The following is a 19,564-nucleotide window of genomic DNA, read 5'->3' on the forward strand; positions in this document are numbered from 1 at the left end:
TTGGAAGCCCAGGCCCAGTAATCTCTCTGTGGGTGTGATGAGGGGAAGATGAAGTCCTACCTTGAATTCCTTGCGGATCGAGGCCTCCCAAGCACACGGCTGGGGACAAAGGCATGAACGAGGCGATAGAGGTCGCGCTCCTGCATGCCTCCATGATCTCCCGAAACGCTGCCGATGAGGTGTGATATCGTGCCTGTAACCTGGTTGAGTTTTTTTTATGGTGGTGGTGGTGGTGTTTTTTTTTCATCGTTCTGGGTGTTCAGGCTCAAGACACGGATGGTGTGAATCTCTGGTACCGGGTGCCCGTTCAGTTCAATGGCAATGGGGGAGCGGGGGAGGCGGCGGTTCTTAGGCCGGATGAGGACCAGTTCGGACTTCTCTGGGGAGCGAGACACTCCGATGTTCCTTGTGTAATTTTGGGTGAGGGTAACTGCTTCCTGTAAGGTGTTCTCTATGCTGCCCTCAGTGCCGTGAACGATCCACAGCGTGACGTCGTCGGCATAAAGTTGTGCTTCAAGTGGGAAATAGTTGCCTATTTTCGGGCGCATGGGATGAGGGCGATGTTAAACTGGATGGGAGAAAGGACGGACCTTGAATTGGCGCGGATGCTCTGAAGCGTGTAGAAGGGAGAAGACGGAAGGCAGAAGTCTCAGTCAGCCGTGCGGTCAGTGAGGAATGCTTGAATGTAGGAGTACCTGCGCACACCCACATTCAATGAGGGCAGGGCAGTCCTGACCGCCTGATGTTCAATGCATTCAAACGCTTTCGAGAGATCCAAAGCTGACTGCCTTGGTGTGAACTGGAAGAACCGGGTCGAGAATGTCGTGTGTGGGTTGCAGCAAGGCGTCCTGTGCGGATAAATAGGGGCGGAATCCAACCATGGTATGGGGGTATATAGTGCTCTCTGCCGTGTGACTTGAGTCTCGCTAACACAACCTACTCGAGTACCTTCCCGAGGAATGAATCTAGCGAAATCGGGTGGTGGTTTTGGAGTGTAAGCGATTTGATGGGTTTCGGTGTGAATATTACCTTCGCGTGGCGGCAGGTCTGCGGGAGATTACCCTCCCTCCTGCACTCGTTGAAGTATTTCGTAATATGAGTGATCGATTTGTCGTCCAGGTTACGGAGCATGGAGTTAGTGATTTCGTCTGGACCAGGTGCGGAGTTGGGGCGGAGAATCAGGAGGGCAGCTCTGACTTGCGTCTCCGTGATGTTGTCGAGCGTGGGTTTGGCTTGTCCTTTGTAGTGGGGTAGAGGTGTGGGTGCACCTAGAGAGGTGTATGTGGTTAGAAGTGTCTAGGAGGGTGTCGGGATCGCAAATGCGTTTCTTTGTGAGGTGTATCACGTGGTGTTGTATTGCTGATTTGGTGTTTGTGGGATCAATGAGGCGTTGGAGGAGTTGCCACGCTCGTTTACTGGACAGGTTTCTGGCAATGCCGTCACATATCTGTCCCCAGTTCGATCGGCAGAGCCCCTCAGAGTGTTGTTGGATTTGTGTCTGCACCGGGGCCAGCCGCTTTCTAAGTGTCCTGTTATATTTGTCGCCTTTCCAGCGTTCGAGGAGGCTGTGATAAGCCTCCCAGAGGTGGGCTAGGCACGTGGCCAGCGTAGGGGCTACGCTGGTAATTTTAATGTGTTGCGCGTTGTGGTGAACGTCATGCTTGAGTGATTGCAGCCAGGTGTCTATGTCTGCGATGGGAGTGTCTGGGAGGGCGGTGCGTGCAGCGTGAAGGGCATCCCAGTGAATGAGTTTGTGTGTTATATTTGCGTGACAGCGTGGTTCGTGCGCGACAGTGATTTGTGTAATGTAATGATCACTGCCCAATGCATATTCTGTTCTTTTCCAGGTAACACCACGGATGTAGCGACTCAGCGTCAAGTCCGGACTGGTGTCCATGCTGACACTGTTCCCGATCCGTGTGGGCATCTGAAACGTGTTGTGAAAAGTGAGTTTGAGGTTCTGCACGAGCAGCCAGATCCTACGACTTCGATTTCAGGTGGTTCTGCATCCCCAGTCAGTATGCTGAGTGTTGAAGTCCCTACCAATTAGTAGGGGATGTTTCCCTGCTAGGGGGTGTAGCTCTTGCAGAAGTGATTCGAGGTCATCGGCTGGGGCAGGATTGGCATATAGTTGTTATAAAGATTGGAGGAAGTGCATGTGTGTGATGTATAAGTTCTGTGATCAAGCAGGGCTTCTCAGACGTGATGTGATGAGTTTCGTAGGTGACGCTGCGGTGGATGTGTGGGGGCGCCTGGGTGTGTTAGTGGTGTCTGAGTGTGTATGTTTAGCTGGGGTGGGTTGCCCGGGGTGCAGTCTCCTGGAGAAGTATGTGCGGCGTGGGTGTGAGGGTGGGAAGGAAAAGTTGAAGAGGTGTGCGCTGGCCCGGAAGCCGTGGCAGTTCTAAGTTAAAATGGGGAGAGAATAGCTGTTTCACTCGCCGTATTGGATGGTGGGGTGATTGAGGAGGGTAGTGAGACGGGTGTTAACTGGTATGTGTTGACCAGGAAAAGTGGTTTGTGCTTGCGGAGGTAAGATGAAGGGAGTAGAGGGGATTTGAAGTTGGATGAAGCGATAGGTAAAGTTATGGTCCATGAGCTCAAGCATCTTGGTGACCATAGCGTTCATGCGCTCCCCAAGTTTTTTGGTGAAGGTGGCGGCAAGGTGATTTAATCTGTCCTCGAGGCAGGCGTCTAGCTCTTTTAGTTTGTGGTCAAATTTGGCTTCCAGTGCTGCAAATTTAGCGTCTACTTCTGGGGGAAGGAAAGAGGCTGTGGTATATGAGGTGCACTGCTTCTTTGCAGGGGGGGGGGGGGGGGGGTTGCTTTAAGTGTCTGTGGGTGGGCTTAGAGGGGCGAGGGTCCTTAAGAAGGAGAAAAGCTGGCTTACCTCCTCACGCAACACTGGTTTCTCGGAGCTGCTTAGGAGGACTGGAGTAGTGGGGGATGACGGTTGTTGTTGACGGAAACGTTGTCTGCGCAGGTGAGACACGGAGTTCTTACTGCTGTTCTGTCGGGTTCTAGAAGTTCACCAGGATGCCATCGAGCTCCATCCGTTGGCTGTGCTTGGTTGATCGCAGAGGGAAAGCCACTATTTAGACGGGGGAGAGAGCGTTCCTCGGGGACGCTACTTTACGGCCCCGTGCCTTGGAGTTCCCCGCTCATATATGGGTCTCCGCATAGAATGCAGCTGGGGGTGCATGAGGGAACATCTTCCTTGGGATGGAACTGCTCACAGCGGGGTCACTTATGGGACCTTGGGTGGACACACACATCCACCCGGTGGCCTGGGACACGGCAGTTCGTCCAGATGTCTATATGCTCTCGGTACGTTGTGCATCTTTGGAGGGCTCCTCCATAAAGAACGGCGCGTAGGACAGGTCTTGCTCGGAAGGTGATTGAATGGAACGTGTGGCGCCCATTCGGCGGGCGTCCTCATTGAGGGCTTCCGGGTTTCCTGTGGTGAGATCGTGAAGGAGAGCTGTCGGGACCTCATTCCAGTATGCATTGGAAATAACTCCGCGTACCGCTCCGTCTGGCGGGGCTATGAAAGCTGCGACGGCGAAGTCATTGGTTTGGTGTTGGATGCATGGATGGAAAAACTTTATTTAGCAAGATAATTCGAGGCCCGCAGGCCTCCTGGGTCTCCGCAGGGCCCCACGCACGGTCTAAATGTTCATGTCGTGTTGGTCCATGACGTATGCGGTCCGGCTGACAGCGATCTTCTGCGTGGCCAGGTCCGCTTACCGTAGTGAAGTCTCCCAGTCCTCCCAGGTTCGGAGAGGCACCGGCCCGGTGGGGGGGGGGGGGGGGGGAGACGCCGGTCATGATAGGAGGAAGTGGGTACGGGTGGCCTTGGGGTGGGAGCACAAAATGCATGGGGGGGTTACCGGAATAAGTTTAGAAAGACAAGCGGGTGTAGCCAGCGTTCGCGTCTGCAGGCGACGCCAGATTGACTGCTCTCTCGTAATGAGGGATGGGTAGGGTGGCGGGTAGAATGTGCGCGTGAGTGTGCGGTGAGATCAGCAAACCAGTACATACGCTCCTTCGAGGGGTCCCCCATGAGATCGACCTGCGCCCGGTTTCTAGACCCTCGGGCTAAGGAGTCGGCGGCGTCGTTGCCGGGATTTTCCGAGTGCGCTGGCACCCATATGAGCTCAGCGTGTCGGGGGAGGTGGGTGGGTGGGCATCTGCAGCAGGCATTGTGCAGATGGGGGAGGGGGTGTTTCCTGCCACTGGTAAAATTTACAGTAGCGGTTTTTCAGTCACTAATGTAACGGGCGTCTGTGTATGCCAGAGCAATGGCTATAGTGGTCTCCGTGCTTATCGCAGGCGGCATCCACCCAAACAGCATCAAGGTCATCCCCGTACCATTTCTGCAGCGCTACCACGCACGCTTTCCTGCGACCTTGGTCACTGTGGGGGCGCATGCTCCTAGTTAGTGGTTCGGCATATATTGAAATGTGAATGTCGGTGGGGTGTGTTCTTAGTGATGTAGTGTTTGCAGGGATAGTGATGGTAGCTGACTGAGTATGTGTCGTCCGGTAGCTGTAGCGCCTAGTCTAATACACTGTGCTTGTAAGTGGGCCTCGCGAAGTTCATGTAGGGTGTTATGGACTCCGATTTCGAGCAGTTTTTGGTGTTGGATGTGGGTTACGCGAACCAGGGCGAGCGCGTCAGCTTGTAGGGCCGTGCTTACTGTGCATGTATTGTTGAGTGGGTGTACCCTGTTTTGGGTACGCGTTGGTTCCAGAAGCTGGGACGCCGCTTAGAGGATGGTCTCCCGTAGTAGTCGGGGTGGAAGCGGGTCCAGCTGCAGCCCACCTCGTGGTCTGAAAACGATCTCGTAGACAGCAGCCGGGAGCGACTGCTGGTACCGCGAAGGTTGAGGAGCTGTGCGCGTTGCTTGCAGATACTCCGACGTTTCAAGGCATGCAGGAGAAGGCTTGTGGGTACCTGAAGCAGAGGCTGCGGCTTCCTGGCTTTGGGTTGCTGAACAAACGTCCTTTGAGCGGATTGTCTTTGGAACGAACGTCCTTGAAGCGTACTCACACTAAGAATTGAGTCCAATCCCTTTTATGCCACCGCCTATACTCTATGGTCGCAAAGAAGTTCTTGAAGAGTAGCTTTGGTCGTGTGTCTTCTTTAGGCCAGGTGCTTTGGTTGAGGGAGGGAGGGGGGTACTTTAACGGTGGCGTTTCAAAATCTCTATTTTGGTGCTCCACGGATGCAACTATAGATCACGTTAACTACTGCGCAGGAATAGTCAGTAACTTATCCCCGCACTTTTTGCAAACTTTCACCGTGTCTCAAACTTAATGAAAGTTTCACTCCAAGAACGCAGTTTCGTGTGTTCACTAGTACTACCGCCGCCGAGAGTCTTGCCCGCATCCTCTTACCTGCATTCCCGGGCGATAACAGCAACTCATCCTCCGGTGATTTTGTAGCAGACGTTCACACCATAAGATGTGTGCAATGTCGCTCAAAATATAAGGTTCTATATGAGGTTCTAAATATAAGGGCGGCGATTCTCTCATGGCTTTGCTTAATACACAATAGCTGTGTGGTATCGTTCATGTCCATTTGGAAGTCTTGGAGAAATTTAAGGCCCCTTCCATTCTTTCGTTTTTCTACGCAATGCCTGCGAGGCGGAAGTAGTGGCACCCTTGCGTCCCTGGAGGTGCACTCAAGGAGACCTAGGATATCCAGGGACACATGGAATCTGTCCATTAAGACTTTTTAATTATACATAATTCGATGCCTGCAAAAAATGATTCTCAAATTTTTAACGTAATTAAATGTTTCGTACACGTCTGTGGTCTTATAAAGGTTATGGTAGAATTTTCCTGCAAAGAAAGCAGAAGAATCTTGTGAGTTCTCATGCTTGTGTGGTATCACCCGTCTCTGCAAGCTAACGCTTGGACAGGTATGTTATTTCCCTGCCGTCAAATCCCTTGACAACTGTTGACAAAAGTTCGCAGCAGAAAGAAACCGACATGAATCACTTCAGAAAGTAAGTATATGTGAGATACGGAGCTGGGCTTATGAAGAGCACAAAGCAATTAATGTAAAGGTATCAGACAGGATTAATTGTAATAACTATACAAAGTCAGATCAGCAATAACAAATAAAATATTTAAAAGCTACGCTGGACACATGTGCGTTAACACTGAAGAAAAAAAGAGCAAGAAGAGAACAATTTCAAAAAGTCCTCTATGCTCCAGCCAATGTTTTCTAATGTCGGTATTAGTTAACCAGCTTGCATAGGCTAGGAGTATATTGAAAAAAGTGTGGTAGGGTTTTCACATAGTTAAACCGAATAGATTTGCGAAAGCGTGCATCTAGCATGGTTGATTTGCTGGGACGAAATCACTGCGATAGTAGGGAAGGGTGGTTTATAGGGACGTGGGAAGCAGTGGGGCGAGAGGCAGGGTCACAAGTAGCCTTCCAGCACAAGCGTCAGCGGACCGCCTCGAGAGCTTCGGCTTCGTTGGTTGGTTTGGTGTGGCTCACGAGGTTTAACGTCCCAAAGCGACTCAGGCTATGAGAGACGCCGTAGTGATGGGCTCCGGAAATTACGACCACCTGGGGTGCTTTAACATGCACTGACTTCGCACAGTACAGGGGCCACTAGAATTTCGCCTCCATCGAAATTCCACCGCCGCGGCCGGGATCGAACCCGCGTCTTTTGGGTGAGCAGCTGAAGCCATATAACCATGGTGCCACCACGGCGGCGCTCGTCTTCGTTATCATCTGCGCATAATCTTCATTTCAGTAGTATCAGTTGACGAAGACCACAATGTACAATGCGCAGCGTCAGTGTGCATATTAGTTACATTGTATTATTAGTTAACGCGATGATGCGCAATGCACAGCGCGAGTGTTTGTTGCTGTTGAACACGAGGCGTTAGCCTACGGCGATAGAATTGTGCTCTCGTGCAGTGGCCATCGAAACTGATCTGTTCGCACCGCAGTGGGTTCGATTCCCAATCCTGGTAGAAATTAGCTATGATTTGACGAAGGTCACCCTCAAAGTCAAGCTTCAAACAAATTCTGTGAGCCGGTTTGACCCCGTGAAGTGGTGCATACGAGCAAAAAGATGGACGCCTCTGCACTGCTAAGCATTGCTTCTGATAGCACTAGCCCGGACCTCTACCGCTTCCTTTTGAACAGTTACATGGCTGCAGCATCCACGTCAGCCCCGGGTTGGATAATCGCAAGACCAGGGAAACTCGTGCATCGGAGTGCAGCCATGAAGGGGACACTGCGATGCCCTGGTATGAGAGACACACTGGAGTAATATTCAACGCCACGTGAGCAGCTGCTCCAACTGCCACTACTGCTGCTACCACTGTTACTAACATCACTATCAGTACCGGCACCACTGCAACTCCGTTTATACATGGCTAAAGAACCCTGATCACTGACCAACAAGCCCAAACAGCCACTTCAGTCCGTTAATACAACCAGGTTAATACGACCAGGTGGAAATAAAATAAAGTCTCTTTGTCAAAAGCGTATGAAATATATTAGCAACGAATTTTAAATTCATTGTTGCGCTTCCATGCAGAATGAAATAGGGAAATGTTTACTAATTGTAACTGTACAGATTGTAGAGTACGCCAATAATTTACCAGCAAGGCGGCTCGGTTTGCGAGCAATGAAATTTCTCCGGCAGAGTCGTCATCGTTAAACCGAGAGCTCAGGCGACCAGCGCATCGCTTGCATAGTTTGGTGCGTATCCTTCAGTTGTAGCGCACTTCCTAAGATGTGTAATGTGTAGAGGTGAAGGCTTTCCAGCACGCAGAAATAAAACAATTTTTCTTTGTCTGCGAAATGTCTCTGCGGCAAACGTTTTTTTGCGTAGAGGCCTGTTTCCCATTCCAGCTGGCATCGCGCGATTACAATTGTGAAAGGTAAATTGAACTCATCAATGTTTGTTACTAGCGTGTGAAGGTTGCTGTCAGGTTTGCTGGTTATCTAAAGGGATATTTGGTGGGATAGGTGCAGCGTGGATCCAAGCACGCGCCTCATGGAATTGTAGTAATGTTTATGTTAAGGGTAATCTCGGGCATTCCGTAGACGAAGCACGCCAGGACATCGGAGCCCTGCGGCAACGCATACGTTGCAGTCTGTTTGGTTTCAGCGGTTCCTGCCGAGCGCGTTGACCACGATGATAGAGGGGAGTTAATCCTTGCGGATTAACCCTAGCGTAATCATCACTGCCTCCTACCATATGGCTGTGTACGGCAGGTGGCACGCGTTCTCTGGCGTTCGAGTCCGTCCGTAATGGAAGTATGTCTCTACCCGTCTGCGTCGTATGTTGGACACGCGCCATACCATGCGGATGCGTCGGTCAAGCATCTGTACCATGAAGACCATTCTCCCATTGAGCTCGATGTGTTGTCCGATTAGGAGGATCCTGTCTTTCTGGGGAACAGATTGTCCGCTGAGCTGTAACCAATAGGCTTGGCACACGTGTACCAGGAGTCGGTACGGCTTATTTTGCATGGAGCTTGTACGTAACGCGAACGTACGTAAGATATCAGTTTGAAATAGCGTTTGGCGCATGCGCAGTACCAATGACGCTATTTTATAGCGTTCGCTATGCCTTTGCGTATGTCTACGTACGCTATACTAAAAATCTCTAATATTTGGGGTGAGGAACGGTCATTCGGCAAGAGAGAATACTTATCAAGATTTTTTTTGTTTATCGGAGGAAAAAGGTAATTTTCATAGCGGTAAAGGGGCATGTTACGCGTAGCACGTGAAGCGCGCTTCACACCTTTTTCGAGGACGACAGTCTGCTAAAGGCTTCCTTCTTATTCCGTCAGACCAGCTGCAGTGCTCTGGTAGGCTGCCATTGCCACAGGTGTAATCAGGCGCCGTACTCAGGAAGAGAAAATAAAACAATACCTTCATATTTGCAGCATGACGAAGCAAAGATAAAATTCAGGGGTCGGGCGATCAATTGGACTCATGAGGAGGAAATGCTGGTGCATTCATCTCTACCATCTCTTCCTTTGTGCTACGACCCCTACTACTGCTTGTAACTTCACTCAGCCACTGTGATCATTAGAACCCAACCATCATCACCTGTCACTGAAGCGTCCTTACCGATTTGCGCCGGCATTTATTTACCGTCGGTGTGTCTATAGAATCTGTGTATCGTTGTAGCCGGAGTTGCATAAGGTGTCATCTGGAAGATTCGGAACTCCCCCTATGAGCCACCTGCCACAATTGGTAGGTGCAGGCTTCATAGGGACGCCGACACCGGAAAGTGTTCGTCGTCATGACCCTCCTAATGCGCGTGCATTAAAAAAAAAAGTCTAGAAAAGGACACGTCCGTGACCGCTTCCTCGTGCTGTGAATATGCGCCGCAACCAACTAACCCAGTTAACTGTTTCCTATATTTTTCGCCAAGGTTGCCGAAAACTTAGCATTGCCTGGTCGGGTTTTAGTCAACACGAGTAAACAACTGCCTGCCGAAAATAACGTTCATAACTAACAATGAAAGAAATTTTCGCGTATAGCTTAAGTATCTGCAGTCTTTCGCTTTTAGGCTGAATCTTCTTAGTTAAGGTATGCGCAAATTTCGCGGGATATAGAGGGCGCTACTGGAAATCCAACATACCTGCCCGGTTTTTAAGAGCGTAATTAGCTATTACTACTTACATTTGTCAAAGACACCTCCGTCAAAAATGAAGGTCAAATTGACCGAAACAGTGGGCGCGTAGCGCCTCAATCAATGCCTATACTTTCGATCCGTTATATGTATATGTGCCAGTACAGCGGCCATCGAAGTCTGACCCCACCGGGACCATCATTTGCATAAAATTTGGGAGACACCCGTCTGACGAAGAATGTTTGAAGTGGTGTCGAATGACTTTTACTTCGCATAAAATCACTAATTGAGATGAAGCTTAAAATATGCGTGGGATTCGCAGCAACGACCTTTCCACCCTCAAACCGCGCATTCTGAAGACCTTCAGACGACCATTACGTCCGAACCGTTTGCCGCAAATAGTTCCGTATGGTGTGAAACGATTCGTCGTGTTGTGATGCACACGTTCATAATTTTTTTGAACTGATATAACTAAGGAATACTCTGAATATGCCGAGGACGGCTGTAAATCTCAATAATGCAAAATTCATTAGCTGGATGGCGCTGTTTGCATGTTAGAAGTGATATTTTCGGGAAGGGTACATCCGCGGTTGTTTGTATTTGGTCTATCCACGTTTTTTTAGCACACCGATGTAAGCACTTGAAGCTCCGTAGCTAACGCTCTTAAGTCGAACACTGAGGCAGTGTTGCGGGAGAATTTTTTGATCCGGCCGCCACTCTAGTAGCCTTGTGTTGCGCTTCTAGTTGGTGCTTGGCAAGGTTTTTTGGCAAGGTTACCGAAAACTTATCTTAAAATTGTCTGGTGGGCTTTTATATCTGCAGTCGTTTGCTGTTAAGCTGTAACTTCTTGGTTACGATGTGCACAAATTTCGCGGGATATAGAGGGCACCACAGGAAATCCAACATTGCTACCCGGTTTTTGATCCGGCCGCCACTCTAGCTGTGGGTTGTCCTTCTCGACGGTGCTTGAAGCTGCAATAAAATGTTTCTGGTAGTGTGCTGTCTGGCATGTTGTGTGGTCTTGCGCGAAGATATGCACGGTATTGTATGTACCCGTACAAGCCCTCTCTGTGGGCGTATCGAAGGTGTCATGGAAAGGACACGACGCTGATGTGGCTGGTCTGACATGCGAAACATTCGGCTCCGACGAAGTGGCGGAAAGGTGCCCCTTAGTCCGGAGCCAAATGGCGGCTGAAATCTTGCCAAGACAGGCGCTGAAACCATCGACACATGGGCGCCGAGAGCAAACATGGGTCTAGAACGTTGGGCCAGTTGGTGCAGCGACAGAAAGCTTAGCGCTGATTAACACAACACGGGAGGGAGAAACGCGCACACACACATTGCGCTCGTGTGTGCGCGTGTTTCTCTTTCCCGTCTTTTGTTAATCTGCGCTAAGTTTTCCTGAGTGAACACAGGTACCGAGAAAAAATTTCAAATCCTCTCCCATCCACTGCTACTCGCCAACTTCTGCATTTTAAATTGTCGCGATACGTAATTTAACACACAGTGCTTATATGCTGAGTCAGTTGCCAGTGACCCCATTTTCCACTTTACTTCGGCTTATACGCCCCACCATCGAGCTCTGGGCACAGCGTTAATGCACAAACACGATGCAGCAATGATGATCTGCACTGCGCATTTAAGCTCCTATGATTTCTTTTGAAGCAACACTCTAGGCAACGATTTTGACTGACGTAAATTACATTGTGGTCCTGGCGGCAATATCTTTCACCAGTTGTCGTTCGACAAGCGAGGAAGGTCTAAGAAGCCGCAGCTTCCTCTTCCTCGGGGCCTGGAATTCTCGCCGAAGTTGCAGCCTGCGCAAGAAGTTCCACGTCTCCGTAAAGGTTTGTCCACATTTTAATTTTGGAAGCATCCGAAAACTACTAACTACAATACATTCACTGAATCGCTCAGAGAGCGTATGCTCTTCATTTCTCAAAGAGTAACTGCACGGTCATGTGGTCGTTGCTGTAAAATATTGCCCTCAAAGATGATTCACAGTTCACGTCATTTAAGATCGCTGCTAACTGACGGTGCTGCAGTGGTGGTGCCGTCTATGCACGGCACCAACGCATGAGTCAGAGAAAGGTAACATGCCTGTCTCACAAGACATTACTGCATTATATAGCTAAGAATCGGAATGCTTAATACGGAGTAAACCAGCAGAATTGAGCTCGAACGGCTTGTAATCATCATTATCTGCGGCACTGCTTGGTGTAGCAGGGATGCATGGTAAATTAATTGTAAAAGTGAGGCCACAAGCCAGATTGCAGCGTGCACTGTGAAATTTTCTGATGCAATGATGAAATATCCGCACTTTGTCTTTTTTTAATTTTTAGTGAAGGAAGCGGATTGCTTTTAAAAAGATCGATTTACCGACAGATCTTTTTCTTTATTTCGTGTATATTGTGATGGAGTTGTGATCAGTAGCTGTGCGCGAAAATTTTGAGTATCTAACATGCTGCACGATTCATAGTCACTTAGCAGTAAATGTATTGAGCTTGTTTTTGGACAAGGAGTGCTACCGTGAGACTTTGTAAAAGTGCCTCAATTCATGGCAGTCATAAGAAATAATGAATGTTCGAAAATACGTTTTCGTAATTATAACTAACACGAGTAATCAAACGATTACCTAAATCTCTTCAGTTGGTCCTGAAAGGAAGACCAACTGAAGAGGTTTAGAATGGTACGAGCTTAAATGGATCGAAGTCGTGAAACTTGCAGAGAGAGCATAGGAAGCCTTTTTTTTTCTATCGCTCGAAATAGCGACGTAATCTGCAGTAAAAGCTGCCATGGCGTTCAGACTTCGCAGCATAGAGCGACAAGTAGGGAGCCACGTGGTGAAGTCATTACTGATATGTTGGGGGGGGGGGGGGGGGGGGATACGAAATCATACAGAAAGCATTGAGTAACTATATTCTACACGTCATTGCACTGCGCTCCTGGAAACAAAATGTTGCAGCTTTATTTGTCACGTTATTCTTTCATTTTTCCACAAAGACCTCATTTTACCGCACACATTTATCCCACCGATCAGGACGCTGTAAAAAAATTCAGGGGGGCACTTTGTTGACCTAAAGTGCGGTGAGGCGAAAGCCTTAAGCGCAGTGTTGCTGCTTGTGTCACTGATGTGTGGTTAAGATGTTAAGCTTCGCCTCTAAGAGCGGAACGCGACAGCGTCTTGCAACGCTGCCAGGCAGTCCATAGAATGCCATCGCCCGTTCGGCTCTACGCCTTGCTCGTCGGTAAAATGGTTTTTGAGGAAAGGAAATATATCTGTCTCTCATATCTCGGTGGACACCTAAACCTCGACGTAACGGGAAGGGAGGAAGATGGGAGTAAACGAAGACACCGTATTCACTAGACGCGCCTTTGTTCACTCCGAACCATCTAGCTGGCATGGCGGAGTGGTAGCGTGCTTGTCTCGCACTCCGAAGTCCGGGGTTCAATTCCCGAGCTCGGCCAATTTCCTACTCGGTTTTAATTATTTATTTGGTCTGACTAGAAGGGTTAATTAGGCTGATTTGTTAATTAAGCAGTTAACTAAACTAAGTCCCACTAACTTGGAGCATCACTGTACGATACCTTTAATTGGTTGCTAGCTAAAGTACAATTGGACCCGTTTGAAATTCGCGCACTGTAACGTCACGACCGTTTCGACCAATTGAAAAGCGTGACATTTCTGTCGACAACTTCTGCTTACAACGATGAGGCATTAAAGGCTTCCGCCTTAATACCCCTCCAGTTATTCTCGGTTCAGCCTTGCAGATGCAGTCACGCACAACTGCAAGGATTACCTTTGATGTCACGGATCTTAGAGCCCGCATTTTACTGATGCATTATCCGAACAGGTAGCAGCCCGGAGCAACTAGATCAGGGTTGTAAACTGGGTGCAGAAAGTTTTCCAACTCCAATATTGCCACTTTCTCCACTGTAAGCCAGCAGCGTGAGGGCGAGCATTGTCACGCTGCGACGTGACTTTTCTTGCAGGTCGCTTATCGCGTCATGCTTGACAAGGTTTCTCCGGTGTTTGAGCGTATTGATTAGCATATGTCGTTGGCACAGGCTGCAAGAAAGCAGCCGATATGAGGCCTCCCGGTTCCCCCAAGACCATGGCCGTGACTTTGACAGCTGACAGCACATTTTTTGGTTTTCTTTAATGGCAGAGAGTTTCAATGGTGACAATCCGCTCGCTCCAGTTTCGTTCGAGGCTAAAAATGGTGAAACAGGCTTTCAGCACCAGTCATAACTGATTTTATTTATCTTCTGAACTGCACTGTGCCATTTTTCAAGTATTACTGCTATTTCATTAATTGTTACTAGCATCTCTTCATTGGTGAGTGCATAAAGGGTCTTCTTGTTGGCTTCTGTTGCGGCTTTCCGAGGGGAGGCTTATCCTCAATAGTCTTCTAGCAGTTTAAAAAATTGTCTGCCCCGTCTTGAATATTGCCGGGCCTATGCATGCGGTGCCAACAGCAAGCTAAAGGCTTCCGTAAATATCCGCGAATTAAATTTCCTTTTCCACTAGAAATGTATGACCGAACGTTGACGAAACGAGATGTCCAGGAATGCAATTTTGTTTAGTGCACTCGTGGAGACATGACGCAACCTGTTGATGCCAAATAGAAGCAGGTGACTGCACGAGGGATGGCGCCACAAACTACCGAACTCCCATACTTGAGCGATTTCACACCTATGTACACAAATATGTTGGTCAGTATTTTCGGTACAGTCTATGCAGATTTTCAGTGCTGAAACGCTTACACGAAAGAAGAAAACAAATCTCACCGTCAGTAAATTCCGCGGAGCTTTTCTTGCGTGCAGTCAATGGCACATGGCCGGGCGAAAGCGCAGAAAATCTGAAATCTGTCCATTTATGACGTCATAACTGACCTGCTCGGGACTTATCAGGTGCTGTGAGAAGACTGAGTATCGCCGCTGTTTTAATCAGCTATTTCTTCACCATTTAAAATTCCAGCGCCAAATGGCTTGCCATGTTCACCTAAAATCTCCATACAGTCGGATCCTTCGATGTCGTCGAATTCCCATGAAGCCTGTCCAGATTTCTTCGACTATAATTGTTACTATTCGTCACTAAGCGGAGAAGGATTTAAGTGGAGCCTGCAGTGGCCTTCGACCACAGGCAGTAGACTGCGTTCTAGCGTTCATGCAGATGATTATTATTTCTCTGCTGAACAGTTCTATTAAAAACTACGCGGAGGTCACGATGTCTGGCACTAGTAGTCGTAGCTACTGACGAAAATTCATAGGGCTTTTAATTAAATGCAATGAAAACGAAATGTTTTTTCACACTTCCCTGCGGACTAACATTGCAAGCTAGTTTTCAGCTGGCCACAGAACGAACTTGGGATTGACGCAGTGAAGGTCATGTGATAAAAGGGCGCGATACGAACTACCCTTCAAGCCGGGCACTTCAGGGCTTCTTGCTGCAAAATACCAACTTTGAGCCTAAGTTCTTTGTTGCATTTTTACGAAAAAATGAAATGAAGTAAAGCGAGAAAATGTGTGCGGCTATTGGGCTGCCAAGCGCGGAACGCGCTCGAATTGCTGAACACATTTACAATCTGTGAGCCAAAAAGAGACTTTATATGATTTAAATCTGATGGTGGGAGAAACACTAGCACAAGAAGAGTACCGATGAGTGCGGGAGTAAAATATTCCGAAGACATGCGTCTCTCATGAAGGACTTCGTTTTAACGGCAGAAAGAAAATTACGCGAGGTTCACAGAGCACATATGCCTCCGCCAACCCCAGTCACTGGAGCTCCTGTGCTGGTTGTGATGCATTCTCAATGCGGGCGAAAAGCTCCACTAATCCGGTCTATCATTTCGACGTGGTTGCAAGAGCGGTGGTATAAGGAGCGCTGAATTGAACGCAACCTCGTCCGAACGAAGCACTTGTCGAAGTTTCAGTCCTTTCCTGAAAAAAGCTGGGCTCCGGCCAGAATTACCACAAATAAATGCCGTACTGAGTATTCAACTATACATACGTACCTGCTGTAAAACACATAAACCTCAAAGGCGCTAGTGGCAAACCACGCACATTACTTGAATGTGTGCGAATGAATGCCTAATTTGACTAGCATGCTTTAGAGAAGGCTACTCCGACTTTCACCTCAAGTGTGGCCAATAATGCAGCTATTCGATTGTTGCTTGTCTATCCTAGGGACTTTTGCCTATGCATGTTTCTAGTGCCCGCGCGCGCGCGCGATGTGTGTGTGTGTGTGTGTGTGTGTGTGTGTGTGTGTGTGTGTGTGTGTGTGTGTGTGTGTGTGTGTGTGTGTGCGTGTGCGTGTGCGTGTGCGTGTGCTTGTGCGTGTGCGTGCGTGTGTGCGTGTGCGTGTGCGTGTGCGTGCGTGCGTGCGTGTGCGTGCGTGCGTGCGTGCGTGCGTGCGTGTGTGCGTGTGCGTGCGCGTGCGTGCGTGCGTGCGTGCGTGCGTGCGGCGTGCGTGCGTGATTGGGTGGGTCTGTATGGGCGTGCGTGCAGGAGTATCATCAGTAGGATAAAAAAACCGTAGGAAGTTGCTATCGCTGCATACAATCTATATTACCAGTCTTCCATGGCGTTCCGTGAAAAAAATGATGGTAGAGTCCTTCCAGGCCAATCTACGCCATTACTAACATATTGTTTCATTAAGCTCGTGTTTAACCAGAGCAGACGAGGACACAGCCTCCAAGACAAGAACGACTCGCAAACATCAGTTGTGCTTCCCCATGCGGTTCTTTCGGGCTGGCCTACGGTCCGAAGCACACTTCTTACGCAGTGCAAATAGATATGGACAAATGCTTCTCGTTTTCACGGCTGCCACCACGCTAAGCGTGGCGCTAAACCCTCATAATTTCCGCGGGCAATTTCGAAGACTCGGTACATGCCATTCATTTTCTATGGTCATCTGGACTGATCGATGTGACTGTAGGAAGCATTTTATAGGTTACAAGATTACACGTTTAACGTATACCGGCGGCTGAAGTTCGCTGTATTCGCTATTGGCAGCCAACAGGTGACGCTAGTTGCTGATGTCGAGGAAAACTGCGCATGGCTTCCCGACGGTGCTTCTACCCTTGATTGCTCACTCGATTGGTCGAGGTTGCGCATCTGCGACCGTTAATCTACTCATGCTGAGCAGTCTTTGGCATGAATGCAAGAATAAACAAATACGGGTATGAAAGTTCCTATACCTCCCTTTGGCCACAAATTACAAACGCTGCCACAAATTCCTCCTCTAGTTACGCTCATAACGGATGACGCACGAGTTAGAGTTTCAGCGTAGGTTTGTACAGTTAGCCGGTACAGAAGTTGCTGGCGCTTTCTTCCATCGGGAACGAACCTAAACTGCAAGTACGCGCCACTACCCTCTTCCCCAGCGGCATGGGCAGCCAGACTCTCATGCACCGAAGGAGGCAGTGCTTTCCAACGCTCGATCACAAGCAGCGGTCCGTTCGCACTAATCTTCAACGATGATCGTTTTGGCACTTTGCCGGAAATTATAAGAATGAGCTCATATAGGTGTATTCACGTCGCTCGACTTTTATCTCTATCTTTGGATTGAACTTTGTATTAACAATAAAAAAAAGTATCGAACAATCTCTCTGGGGATGAAAGTAGATGGAAGAACACAAAAGGGACCCAGGACATTCTGCGAGAGGGCGACTAACCACCGTTAACGAGACCACCCGAGCTTGGCCTCTGGTTGCAAAGCTATCTAAGACAATACAGCAGCGAAGTGTTAATGTACTATCGCACTTAAAGTATTACGGGAGGCGTGTTCTCGGTAAAAATTATTTTGCAGCTTTACCTCGCGATCAACTCAGACACACTCGCGCCACGTAAACTTCTAATAGCGATAGCAGTCACTACCAGCTATTATAAGGAGGGAGGCGCAGAAATGTTCAATAAATAATTGCATCCACCGCGGTGGCTCAGTGCCTTGGGAGTTCGGCTTCGGAGCCCGAAATCGCGGGGTTTTCTCGGCTGCGGCAGCTGCTATTTTAGTTGAGACGAAATGTAGAAGTCCTTGGGCTTTGCGATGCCCCGTTGAAGAATCCTAGGTGGCCTTCACATTTCAGCGATCTTTGAGCGATAAAATAATTTCCTTTTTTATTTCACCTTGATTAACAGAGCAAATAAAAAGAAAATAAGCATTCCCCGGTGCTTCTTTGATATGGTGACTTCATCCGTATGTCATAACGAGCCCCTCATTTCTCTTCCCTTTTCAGTACGGGCCTACGCATTGACGCATAGACTGCTGAGACCTGCAGGGACTCGAGTGCTAAAGTGCTGTCTTTGACTTTCTATATACGATCTTTCTATGTCCCTCCGAACCCTCGTTCGAACAAATTTTTTCCAACCGATATAGATCGTTTATGTTTATGTCGACCGACTGCTCCTGGCTACCAAATGTACACTTCAAAATCGTTTCGGCTTGCTCGTAGTTCGGTGAAAACAGCAGGCCTTCAACACAGACTGCTTCTCCTGTGAGAGACACCATCAGGTAGCGAAACTTTTTTTTTGCGGTACTCCTATTCTTTCAATTACACACTCTAAATTTTCTTAATTAGCATCATCAAGCAGTGGTTTTTCATTCCGAGCATTTTGACACTTTTCAATGCCCTTTATAAAGTTTTTCAGTTTTTTATTTCTTTAATTATTCCATTAATTACAATGGTTTCATTAACTGCCCATCGCCCATCACACACCAGTCAATCATCAATCACTAGAACCATAAATCATCATGACCGGATTTTTTGTACGGAGTCCCTGTGGATTTTCGTCACGCGATGCCGACTACGGCGACGGCTTTTCGACCGAACGAGCTGTATGCGCTACCGCATAAAAACAGAAAACTGGTACAGTGCACGTAGGCCGTCCCTCTGGATACACGCACTTCTGATGTGAAGCACACGCTGCTGCACGCCAGCAATGTACGATACCATGCCTTCTTTGCTGGAGTGGGGACTCCGTGATTGCAGGCTTGGAAAAAGACCTGAACACGCGAATAAAAATAGCAGGAGGATGGCCTTGGCATCATGTACGTGTTTGTTTGTTTTCTTTCTCCACACACTGCATTTACTCACAAGCAATATACGAGGACCGCCCTCGTTCCCCTTGAAAAGGTATTAGATCTTGCTCACGCGTCCAGTTCTCTACTCTCGTCTACGACCGCTTGTATGCTAGGAATTATGAATTTTCACGCTCACCTACAGCCTCAACTCTAAGCGCTAACTCATTTCACCAGAATTACAAGGCCTGGACGGTTGAATCCATGCATCGAAAATTAAAGCAGACATAACTCGTGCAAAGGGACCATAACTGATGCTCCAGTGCCATGCTGACCCGAGAGAGCACATTTTCTATTTCGGGCCACAAGTATCTTAACACCGCTGCGGTGGTTCAGTGGTTATGGCTCTCGGCTGCTGACTCAAAAGACGCCGGTTCCATCCAGGCCGCGGCGGTCGAATTTCTATGGAGGCGAAAATAGAGGCCCTTGTACTGTGCGATGTCAGTTCACGCTGAAGAATTCCAGGTGGTCGAAATTTCCGGAGCCCTTCACTACGGCGTCCCCGATAGACTGAGTCGTTTTTGGGCGTTAAACCCCCAATAAGCAAGTCTCTTAGGGCAGCTTTGCTTAATATTTTCCTTCAAAGCCCGTCTCAGATGGCTCATGGAGATGACGACGAAAGGAGGCGAAAGGCCGCAAAAGCGGCTGTTGTCGACAAACGCAACAAAAAAGCTTAGGTTACAACGAGACAGGCAGCAAGCGGCGGCTTGTCGCTTCCAAGAGCTATGTCAGGTTTCATCATTTGCATGCTGGCTGGCCTGCGTCGGTAAGCAGCGCGATCCAGCATTTTCATGGGTACTCCATGGCGCACATATCTTTTGATGATGCGATTTATTACAGCGAATGGGTTCATACCTATC

This window comes from Amblyomma mixtum, chromosome 3 (assembly GCF_055824585.1).
Source record: "Amblyomma mixtum isolate Tamu chromosome 3, ASM5582458v1, whole genome shotgun sequence".
Classification (NCBI taxonomy): domain Eukaryota; kingdom Metazoa; phylum Arthropoda; class Arachnida; order Ixodida; family Ixodidae; genus Amblyomma; species Amblyomma mixtum.